The following is a 12,908-nucleotide window of genomic DNA, read 5'->3' as shown; positions in this document are numbered from 1 at the left end:
CGTGGAGGTGCCGTACGTTCGGTGCGTGGATCGGTTGGATCGCGAAGACGTTCGACTACATCAACCGCGTTACTAAACGCTTCCGCTTTCGGTCTACGAGGGTACGTGGACACACTCTCCCCGCTTGTTTCTATGCATCTCCTAGATAGATCTTGCGTGATCGTAGGTAAATTTTTTGAAATACTGCGTTCCCCAACATCATACAATAATTAAAGACAACCCTAAGGCTCCTGCCGGTTGTCATACTCATCGACATGCATGTCGTGAACTTATTACAAAACATGATCATCTCATATATCACATCATATCTTGATCATATCACATCACAACACGCCCTGCAAAAAACAAGTTAGACATCCTCTACTTTGTTGTTGCAAGTTTTACGTGGCTGCTACGGGTGATGTCCAAGACTACGTCAGTGGTTCCCCCAAGAGGAGAGGATGATGTAGCACAACAACGGTAGGTATTTCCCTCAGTAATGAAACCAAGGTATCAAACCATAAGGAGAACCAAGCAACAAAACATAAACAACCTCTGCACACAAATAACAGCCACTCGCAACCCGACGTGTTAAAGGGGTTGTCAATCCCTTTCGGGTACGGCGCCAGAAATTGGCACGGAGACGCGAGAAAATTGTAATAGATTGAAATAATAGATCGCAAATAAAATAAAGTGCAGCAAGATATTTTTGTGTTTTTGGGTTTAATAGATCTGAATAAAATATAAAGGAAAAGTAGATCGCAAGGCAAATATATGAAGAAGAAGACCCGGGGGCCGTAGGTTTCACTAGTGGCTTCTCTCGAGAAAAATAGCAAACGGTGGGTAATAATAAACCTTTATCATGATTAAGGAAATATAATAACAACCACTTTATTATTGCCTCTAGGGAATATTTCCAACAATATCCTCCTGAACCTTAGCCATCTGCTCGCTAAGTTCCGTCACCTCCGTATTGCACTCCTCCTGGTTTTCCTCTGTTACAGGTGTTTCCAAAAGTGTCGCTAGGGTGGTCATCAACTCCGCTAGAGCCTGAGCCAGTGTTTTATTCGAGCCGATTGCGCTTGGTGCCGGCACTGAAGTACCGGTCCCTGTCACTGCGTCTGCCGTTGTGGATTTATGAGCCAGCGTTGTCCCTGCCATATAGATGGCTGCCCGACAAGGTGGCTCGAAGGCGTCTGTAGCGGTCTCATCATCAGAGTAGCCCCCAATCTTACCATCAAAGAGCGGGAGGATCAACTCAGTGTCGCCGGCCAAGGATTCGCCATTGGAGTAGACAAGGGTGTCTCCACCAGACGTGGAATTGCCCGTGAGATCGACTCCCTGAGTGAAGCCGACGAATACGTGTGTCCAGGCGGCTTGAGGCCGGCCGGGTTTTGCGTAACAAGACGGCTCGACGATGTCAGAGTAGATGTCCGTCTCGGGGCCTGTTTCGCTGATCATGCCGATGAAGACGTGGATCTTGCCAAAGGGGACCCGGTACCCGTACTCCGTCGAGTCGGCCTCGGGGCCCCAGCCTAAATCGTCGATGTAGAGCTTACCGTGGCGACTCTTCGTCATCCGGCTGATTACATATCCGTCGATCTCTTGGAAAGTTTCCTCCAAGAACTCAACACACCGTGTGTAGGCCCCATGGTGGGTGCCAACTGTCGTGGTTTTGTCATGACAGATGTCCTCGTAAAAGGACTTAGTTGTGAGGCCATCATAGCTAGGTAGCAGCCTGGACAGGGTTGATCGGAATCGAGAGCACGAGTTTATCCAGGTTCAGCCCCTCACGGTGGAGGTAAAATCCTAGTCTTCCTTATTTTATTATTTCTTGAGATCTCGATTACAAGGGTGCGACTCTGGCTAACCTAGTACACGAGAGCTTGTAATCTAATCTCTCTGACCTAGGAGCCCTCTTTATATAATAGGCGAGCCTCCTGGTTTACAACAGACTCCGGGTCATAATACAGCCTGTAGCCTAGTCTTTTTCCTACTCATCTTATTTCTCAAGTAAGGGGAACTCCTTATGACATTCCCTTTGAGCTGGTCCATCTAGCATTGTGAGATAAGCCGGCCTCTCTTCAAGCCGCCTTCTAGGCCTTGTGCCTTGTCGTCGCTGGGTCCCCTATGAGCCGCCAAACGTTAACCGGGTCATACCTGGGCTGGGTTATACCATGTGGAATATCTCCAACAAACACCATCAGGTTCTATTTCTGTCCACATTACTTTATGTAGTATATTTTTGGACGAAGTTGTACCTCCTCTGTTGTTCTCCAGTGCAAGTTTATCGATATACATTTCCTGCAAATCCATTTGCATCGTAGTTATGTTGAGATGTATGTTTGCATTTACTATTCTCAAGGTTGTATTTCTGTATGCTAGGATGATTTATATCTGGTACTACTTAGTTATTCTCCTCGGCCTTGCTCTGATGAACATCTCTCTGTAGTGTTGTATCAATCTGTTTACATTTTTGCAGTTAATCTTCGTAGAGCTCATTTTTTATGTTTGTCGTTTTGTTTCCATTCCTTGTGGCCGTCATTGTTCTCCAAGTTCTTTGCTTCTATACACACAAGATTATCATCACTTGGACAGAAACGTTCATCTATTCTGTCTATACTGTCCTAATATCTTTCATATTTGTTTTCTTTCATAAATATGTTCATGCTAAGTTTGATTTTCTATTGTGATGTACTAAGAGATTTCAAGTTCCGTAAAGAAATTTTAAATCTCACATTCACCCCCTCGGGTCGATATACTCTCGATCCTACATCTTCGAAGGGGTTGAGAAGCTTGACCTCACCTTTATTTGGATGGGGGTCCGATATGGTTTTTGACTGGAAATGCAAGGTCAGCTGGAACATGGTTTGTAGGCCCAAGAAGCTTGGTGGTTTGCATATTATCGACATTCATAAGTATGCTAGGGCTCTTTGATTGTAGTGGCCTTGGTATTAGTGCAAGGAGCGAAAAATCGGCCTTGGGTGGGTTTTAGAAAGCATTGTACTAGTGTGGGAATGGATCATTTCTATGCCGCCACTGCCATTTCCGTGTATAATGGCCAAGTTTTATCACTCCCGGTGGCTTCATTGTCAAGCCAAAATACATTACGCCAACCATCTTTGTGGTGTCCACTAGAAGAAACATGTCCATGAGAGATGTCCTGCGTGATCTTGCCTAGCTCAGAAGAATAGATACGGTCGATGGTCCTTCAGTCACCCATATTGAGCAATTTTGTACCCACTAGGCCAAGCTCGCGCTTGTTCAACTTCATGATGACATCACTGACTATATTGTGTGAAACTTGGCTGCCAATGACTGGTACTCGGCGATGTTGACTTACAAAGCTCAGTTCGAAGGGACTACTCATGAAGCCGACGTTGTGAAGTAATGTGGCGCTACCTAGGTGAGACACACATTTTATACAAGTGTAGGTCCATAGAATTTGGAATGCCATCAAGATTTGGGTTGACATGCCGTAGCTCAACATTACAAATTGGGAGGGGAATGCCTTAGTCTGCTCATGGTGGGAAGCCATGGTTGTGGGGAAGGTCATAGGAGTGGAGCTTTTGCTTGCTTCTTATGATGGTCATTTGGGATTTGTGGGAGGAGAGAAATGCTAGGCCGTAACAAGTCAACATTGTTGACCATAATCATTGCAAACATCAAGATGGGGCGAAGGATTAGATCATCGCCAGTGTGAAAGACATGGTCCCCTAATGCCGTGAGAGTAGATTTTTGTTTTTCTATTTATTGAGATGCAATGACCTCCCCGAAACCTTCTTAACCTTCTCCTTTATAGCTTTTGCTTATGCGTCAAAAAAAGATTAGCTGGCCGGCGACGCGCAACGTAAGTTACAAGGTGTAGCAAAATGGCGGGTGGAAACCACGGACCGAGCAATGCTACACCTACAAAGAGTAACATTCAGTTTTATGTAATTAGCCAGTTGGCAATCTATGTTGGGAGCAGCGGGAAGGAGGGACAGGGGAGGAGAGAATTGGTGAAGAAAAGTTACGTAAAACTGAGCATAACTCTTCATACGTGTGGGATTATTGCCACGGACTCCAGGTGTGTGTTGTTGCCTACGTGTGGACATGATAGATGGGTTGTACGTCGCCACAACCCACATAATCCTTCTGTTTTCTTTTTACTCTGCATATTAGGTTTGCCTTCAGCCAAAATTTGTAAGTTTTGACTAAATATATATTAAAATTCATGAACAACCACAATACCAAATAAGTATCTTTCATGATTAATCTAATAATATTAATTTGATATTGTGAATGCTAATATTTTATATACTTGGTCAAACTTTGAAAGACTTGCTAATATGCGGACTAAAAAACAGAGTGAGCATGAGTAGGGCGTTTTGGAGACAGAGCTACATCAAGGTTGAAATTTTGAAAAATTCAAAATCAAAAAGTTTCAGTTCCAAAAAGTTCTGAAAAATATACATGTATATAAGGTTGTAATATATATGTGTGTAAAATTTCACGTTGAAATACCTTGAATTGCGGCCTGTCCAAAAAAAATCATGAGCTTTTAGCAATGAGCATTGCATATGCTGAAAACCCACTTTTTCACAGCCCTTATTTCAACGTATCGCATCATTAAAATTCACACACATGTACATTATGCCTCTAGGTATATGTGTATTTGTTTTTAAAAACATAAAAGTATGATTATTATTTTTTCAAAATTTGGCCTCCATGAAGCTCGTCCTCTATTCAACATTTTTGAGTTAGTACATCATATAAATAAGAGAAAAACTATATTTTGTGTCTTTTTTTTTGCAAGGTGAATTTTTTTTATTCCAGGATAATAGGGTTACAATCGGGAGGCAGAAGCTGTTCAATATATGATTGTCCTCTATGCAGCCATACAACAGTTCAGCGCGACTGTACAACATCAGCCGATGTGCGCTACCCCATTTTGAACACATTTAAGCTTCATATGAATAAACTCTCTCCTTTCCATCTACATGTCACGAAATGTGCAAAATAAAACCAGTTATCGACCACTGTAGACCCACCGGTATGTTTTCTCAAAAGGATTCCGGTAGGGTTTTCGAATCCACACAAAGGGCCCATTGCGGTGGTCCGGCAGGGACGCGGCGGAGGACGGCATGTGGTCCGGCGGCGAGGATAGGGACAGCACAATGACGGGAAATAATTTATGTGGCACGATATCCAGGCAGCTCCCCAATTATAACCCACGGGTTACAGTGTTCGAGTGCTGCATTTGCCGGGTACACTATCTCCGATCTAAACGTCTCGCTTGCGCGACGGGCCGGATCGAGACAGCTTTACAGACGTGCAGCCGGTCCCGTACGTACGTGCGTACGCTGTCGCCGCGATCGCAGGCTGCTGCAGCGCGCGCGGGCATCCTCGTGGTGTCGCATGCGGTTAATTGCACCGGGTACGTACGGCTGCCCGTGATTTCGGTTCTGCCAACGTATATCGGATCCATCCGTCGGAGTAGTAGTATTAACTACCGTGCGCCCGTGCACATGACATGGATTTAAAATGAGAGACCAGACCTGCCTTCTGGGTTCAGGCTGTGAAATTCAGGCAGTACTACACTACTAAGTACTCATGCTCAAACACATGCATGGCTGTTGATGCTAGTGGGACGAAACAACTACTAGCAGGTTTTTTACTCTAATATCCGGACAAGATCTACTGAATGCATTTGCGGGTATGTGACGTCAAATCTCGATTAACGTGTGACGTCATGGAGATAGCGAGATGCACATGCATGGATATTGGATTGAGGGTGTTTCAGACGACATGTTTAAGCACGGCGCGGTAAATCTAGCGCAGTATTTTAGACCCAACATATGATTTGATGCTTAGGAAGGCACCACAGTGTTATCTACAGCCCACAAGAGATGAAACTTTAGTTTTGACGGTTTTGATGTCTCGTGACGGCGAAATATTCTTTCAGTGGGATGACGTTTCCGTCGATAGCAGTGTATGCGGTGAGTTCATCAATCTCAAAACCTGTAGCTCAGTCTTTCATTGGTGCTCATGCGGTAGGATGTGCGTGGATGAGTTCATAAGGATGGGTGTATATACGAAAACGTTAAATGTATTGTCTATGTCGTTTGGTTGAACACTTTCGGGCGCGGTATCTGCCATGCACGGCGTCGGATGGGTAGAGGGTACCTGGGCGGCGGCCGGATCAGGGGGAACGGCGGCATAGGCAAAGCCATGAGGGCACCTGAGCAGAGTGGAGGAGATCCGGCAAGGTCCGGCGGTGTTCGGGGTTGTACAGCGACGTCGTCGAAGTCCACATGAGGATAGATGGAGTGGAAAAAACAAAGGCTCAATATGAGGTGGGTGTCGGAGTCCGATGTGGTGAACATCCAGACACCGAAAAATCTCCCCTAGTTTGATGCCAGTTGCGGGTTCTCAAATGTCTGAACCAGTCCGAACAATTTCGATGACCGATGTAGGATAGATATAAAAGTGTCCGCACAATCCGATAGAAATACTTGCCAGAGTTTGATGATCCATGTCGTAGTTGCGCTTATTGTTTGGTTTCCTTTCGGTTTCCCAAAGTCGTCGGAAGCTGGCCAAAGTCTAGTCTCTAACTCTGGGCAGTGTTTGCGTTGTTGCCGCTCTAGGACTTTGCTTCCCGGTCTCTATCTTTCTTTTAGTTTTCGTTTCTTCGAAGTCAGAGAAGGAGACTGGGTAACCAAACCAAAAGTTTTCCGCTTTTGACTGTAGTTGTGATAGGCACGTAGCAGCACGCATGCCATAAACAAAACCAAACGCGTAAATTGTTTAACTTACCTTTGCTTCTCAAAAACACTAACGCCCACACGTGTGGCAACATTCTTTTTTGACCCTGTGACCGTAGAACAATTGTTCTACGGTATTTTCATTAAATGTAATATATACAAAGTACAAGTCCAACTACAAATCACCCAATGCCAACTCTAGGAATCATAATAAAATAAATTACAGGGTCTGTTCAATCCACTGATCTATCTTTTCAGCCTTGGCTTCCTTCGTTCTGAGTTTAATGTGTTGCATGCCTTCCTGAACATAGAATTTCCAAGTGTTCAAACTAGGTGGAGTAGATCTGAATATCTTATCATTCCTGACCATCCAAATGCCCCAGCAGCCCATGGTAATGATCTCCATAGCCAAATCCTGGGGAAGATGCTTGATTATCAGTCCAACCTCATCATAGGTCGATATACCCTGCTGTCTGTTTGGAAGAATACATTTCCAGCAGCTTAGAGCAAAATGGCAGTCCCAAAACAGGTGAGTTAAAGTTTCTTGTGTTCCGTCCAAGCAAAGAGCGCAGTTGTAGTCCGGCAGGTGCATGTTCTTTCTGTGAAGCAGATTCTTTGTACTAACTCTGTCGTAAAGTAACATCCAAAAGCAAATCTTGTGTCTTAGTCTGCAATTCGACTTCCATAACTGCCTGAAGATGAAGTGTGCTTCATTCTTGTCAATCAAATTTTTGTACATCTTCATAGCTGAGAAGTTTGGTGAAGCCCAATTATATCTCCACTTATCAGTGTCATCCGTGAGTATCAGTCCGTGCAGTTGATCTTGAAGGAGGTTGAATTGGTTAAAAGCCTGTTGTGAAAGTGGTCTGTGGAAACAGGTCTCCAGCTCCTGATGCTCTTGCATCTGATTCAGTTTGATATCTTTGTTGATGACAAAAGAGTAAAGTTCAGGCATCTTTTGATGAAGTGGTAGGTCCGACCAATTATCATGCCAGAACAGAATAGTCTCCCCCTTTCCTGGTATGCATCTAGCATACTTCTTGTATTCAGGTAAAGTCTGCAGAATACCTTTCCACCAGAACGAACCCACCAATTTGTCACTCGAAAGACAATCTTGATAATAGGTTTCCCATAAAATCTTAACCCAAGGTGTGTCATCTTTATTGAAGAACTTGTGCAAGAATTTCATAAGCAGGGCCTGATTGTGCTTATAAATATCTAAGATTCCCAGGCCACCATGAGATTTGGGCAGACAAACCTTATCCCAAGAGACCAGTACCATTCCTCTATCCTGAGTACCAAATTTCCTCCAGAAACAGTTCATAAGATATGAATTAATCTGTTTGAACACTGTTTTAGGGATCCAAAGTGTGCACATGAAAAAAGTGGGCGTACTGGTGAAGACAGATTTAATGAGGGTCAATTTGTCACCAGTGGATAGCAAGGTAGAGCAACTCAATAGCCTTGATTCAATCCTTTGTAACATAGGGAGAAAATCCACAATCTTGGGCTTAATATGACAGAAAGGAAGACCCAGATATTTGTGGGGCAAAGCACCAATCTGACAACCCAATAACTGAGAAAGTGTGTCCATCTTGTCCGGGGGGTGTTGATTGCAATGAGAGTTGACTTTGAGTAGTTCACTTTGAGCCCAGTGTATGCAGCATAATGGAGTAGAAGGTTTTTGATGTGTTCCAGTTGCCTACTATCAGCATTGGCCACCAGAATAGTATCATCAGCATACTGAATGATAGGGTAGTCAGGGCATGAATGATGTATCAATGGTGATTGAATTAAATTGTTGTGCATGGCTTCATTCAACATGGTTTGAAGTAGATCAGCAGCAATCACAAAAATGAGAGGTGATAGAGGATCACCTTGTCTGACACCCTTCTTACAGAGAAACTGTTTACCTGGTACTCCATTGAGAAGGACTGAAGAAAACCCAGACCCATAGATCATTTGGATCCAGTGAATCCACCTTGGACCAAAACCCTTAGCTCTCATGATCTCATGATTAAGCATGTCAAATGCCTTCTCAAATCAAGCTTTAATAAGACTAATTCTTTTTTGCTTTGAAAGCACTGATGGATATATTCATAAGACCATGCAAGGCAATCCTGGATGCATCTATTATTCAAGAAACCATACTGGTTGGTCTGGACCAATTTGAGGATAACTTTCTGCAATCTATTGGCCAACAGCTTGGTTATGACCTTGAGTGTGCAGTTGAGCAAGGAGATGGGCCTGAAATCAGCAGGTCTAGTTGCAGCATCTACTTTGGGGATTAGAGTGATGAAGGAATAATTGATGCTTTGGATATTAACATTGCCATGGTAGAAGTCATGAATGAGCCTGTAAAAATCAACAGCAACAATATCCCAACATGCCTTGAGGAAAGCAGCATTAAAACCATCTGGCCCAGGTGACTTATCTGATGGCATATGGTTTACCACCTCATCAATCTCCTTGTTGGTGAATGGAGTTTCTAGCTCTGATAAATCAACTGAAGCATGCAATAGATCATGAAGGTTGAGGGGATTTTCAGAAGGGATTTTTGTGCCCAGCCTGTCTCTGAATGCTCTGAAAAGGATAGCAGCCTTAGCCTGGTGATCATGAAATTCATTATCAGTATCATCTCTGAGCATAGCAATACAATTGTTTCTGTGTTTGATTGTGGCCTTGGCTTGGAAATATTTGGTGTTGGCCTCCCCCATCTGAATTTGTCTAATGGTGGCTCTCTGTTTCCAATAAATTCTCTGGTGATCAAGTAGTTGTGCAAGATGCTCCTTAAGGATTCTCCTCCCATTTGATTCCTCGATGGTAAGGGGCCTGAATTCTTCAAAATGATCATAGCAGAGGATAAGGAAGTTAGTATCTGTTATAGTGCTCTTTGGGACAGAGAGTTGTCGGGCCCAAATCTTAAGCCCTTTTCTTAATCTTTTGAATTTGGCTACAATAATTTTGGCACTATCCACTTCATTCACATCTTGTGACCAGATCGATTTGACCACATCTTTAAACTGGGGGTGTTTGATCCAGAAATTTTCAAATCTGAAGATGTTAGATCTAGGGATAGAAGAACCAATTTTTATGTTGATGGGCACATGATCAGAGGTAGTCTTGGCCAATGGATAAGCAAATGTGGAAGGGTATTGTAAGGTCCATGATTCTGAGGTAAAGCACCAATCCAACTTTTCCAACAGAGGAGCATCTTGCATGTTGCTCCAAGTATAGTTCCTGCCTTTTAGAGGTATTTCAATCAAAGCTTGGTGGTTAATGGCCTCATTAAAATTGAGCATGTCCTCAATGCAACCTTCCCCTCTATTCCTGTTATGAGGATATCTCATATAGTTAAAGTCCCCCAAAATAATCCAACTAATATCATCTTCAATGTGAAATTTTTTAAACCAGTCAATGAATAACTGTCTCTCTTGTGTTTCACAAGGACCATAAACATTGGTAAGAATCCATTGATCCCCATTGTGTTTTGAAGTGAACTGGATAGAGAGGGCATAATTGTTATTGTGAATAACCTGACCCCCAAATATATGCTCATTCCATGCAACTAGAAGTCCACCTGCTGCTCCCACTGAGGGAAGGTATTCAAATTTGCCAATTCTCCTGGGATAGAAATTTTTGAGATATGAACTGTCAAAAGTCTCTCTTTTTGTTTCCTGGAGACATACAATAGCACATTGTGACTCCTCAATCTTGTTATTAATAGCAGTCCTTTTCTTGGGGTCATTAATACCTCTTATATTCCAATTCAGAATATTCCATTATCGGTTCATGATGGGTAACAATGAGAAATTTCACAGAAAATTGAGGGGAGCAGATCATACAATCACACATAGCAGGTGTTTGCAACTTGTACAGGTAAAAGTAGGACCACTTTTCAACAGGCCCACAAAAGAGCATTACTGTTCCAAAGTTCATACAGTCACACATGGCAGAAGAAGATATAAGAAGTCTCTTACAAGTTAGATGCCCCTTAACAAAACCAACTGGATACCACTCTAACAGACAACTCAGCTCCCAAAAGACTACTGCTGATAAAATGAAAGAATGGACTAAATTCATTTCTTGCCAGGCTCCTTGGAGTTCTTGCTCCCATCCTGCAGTGAGCATGCACCTTTGGACTTCTTGGGTCTCTTGGACAGAATTTCTTCAGTGGTGTCTTTGTCAGTAACCTTGCAGAAAGAGGTATTCAGACTTTTAACCACTTTAGCAGAAATAGGGGTGGCTTAGAAGAACAAGCAAGACAATCTTTGTCCAAACATACTAATTGTTTATAACCTTTAGATAGCTTTTGGAGTCTACAACTTCTCCTTACCTCAGTCTCAACTAGTGGGATTTTGTCCTTCCTCTTTTTCTTGTTCTGCAGCGCTGAAGTGGAGGAAGCAGATGTCACTTCTGCCGGATCAGCTTCTGCAGAGGTGGCCTGCTCTATCGAGGACTGTTCAGAAAGTGATGTAGAGCAGGTGAGATTGGCAGGATCAGGGCACTTCTCAGGGATAACAAAAGGCAGGGAGGTAGGACAAGTTGATCCTTGCACAATGATGGTCCATACTTTGGAGTTAACAAAATTCTTGGCCCAATCAAACTTTTCTGGTGATAAGAGATTAACTGCCAAAAAATTAACCCAGTCAGATGGAACCTGAATAATTTCCTTGCTGTGATAAGATGGAGCAAAATGAGTTTTCCAGATCTTAGCACCTGCTGTTCCAAGAAGATCAACTTCTGTTTGAAATATTGCAGGGGCAGTGACGTGTGGTGCATCCTCAACAGCCTTGTCAGTCATTAGGGTTGATCATGTGTATATAGTATGAGCCTGGTTAATATACTCAGGTATAGGGAAACCAGGTGGAGCAGATAGACCTTCAGAATTCTCACCTGCAGGTTCCTTTGGGAGGTTGACTCTCTCAAGTTCATTAGCCTGCGCCTGGCTGATCAGAAGTGCAGGTGTATCAGTAGGAACCAGTGCTGAAGGGATAAGAATGGGTTCAGTGGTAGGAGCAGCCTGTTGTGTACCCTGAGGTGTCATCTCCTCAATCATTGCCAATGTAACATTAGTTTGAAATTCTAATTGCATGGGATCCAATAATCTGTCCTCTTGTACAGTCCTTTCCTTCAATAAAATTAGCTCAGAGCTCTGGTCAATGATTGGTTGCCTCATCAGTACAGGATGCTCCAATTCCACCACAGGCTCAGGTTGTGGGAGCAGAGCATGGGGGGTTGGGACCTGTGGCAGTGGGCCAAGCCCAATGGGCTCAAGTGCAACATTCAAATCTGGAACACCAATCTGTATTGGCGCCAAAGGACCATTGGCAGAGGCTGAGGTATTGGCTGAGTGATCAGCAGGACCATCTGAAACAGTAATACTGTTGTTGACATTTCCTTCCACTGCAGGTTCATCATCAAAGGGTGCCATAATGTCATTGAGAGCCAGGAATTCACCCTGATGAAGTTCTTGATCAATGGGCATAGCCCAATGGCCCCAACCTGGCATGGGGGCCTCCTCTTCCTCATCAGCATCAGGGTCTTCCATTGCTTGGTCAGCATTAGCATTATTAAGTGCCAACTATAAGTTAACCTCTGGCAGATCGTGTGGGGGGTGAAGATCATCATGCTCATGCTGCTGGAGTGGTCCCATGAAGTGATTATGTTGATTGGGGTGGAAATTCACTTGAGGAGGGGTTGGATGTGGGTTCCCATGAGGTGGGATAGGATCTTCATCAGGTGGTATTGCTCCAAGAATCTGGTGTTGCAGGATAACCACAGGGACAGTGAGAGAGCCTGACTGAAATCTATCTCCTTCCCCCAACACAACACTGACAGGAATGTCTGACAATTCATCAACTCTGACCTGAACCATTAGATTGGATCTAGTGGTATTGATCGTGTGGCAACATTGCAACTCGCCCACACGTCTGGATCACCGTCCAGTTAACTTTGCACGAATCTTAACACACCGAGGCGGCTTTCACGTGCCACGTAGGACAAGGCCGGTGTGTGGGCGTTGGAGAGGTCGCCCACACGCCCCACAACACGCGGTTGCCAGCTGCGCTGTGTGAGCGAACTAGTTTCTGCCCACACAGCCACCACCTAGTCCACGCGTGAGTGGGCGAACTGATTTTCGCCCACACGACAGTCGTACGTTGTTGGATGGCAACTCCAGTT

Source organism: Aegilops tauschii, chromosome 2 (assembly GCF_002575655.3).
Source record: "Aegilops tauschii subsp. strangulata cultivar AL8/78 chromosome 2, Aet v6.0, whole genome shotgun sequence".
In the NCBI taxonomy this organism is placed as follows: domain Eukaryota; kingdom Viridiplantae; phylum Streptophyta; class Magnoliopsida; order Poales; family Poaceae; genus Aegilops; species Aegilops tauschii.
This window is presented reverse-complemented; position numbering follows the sequence as displayed.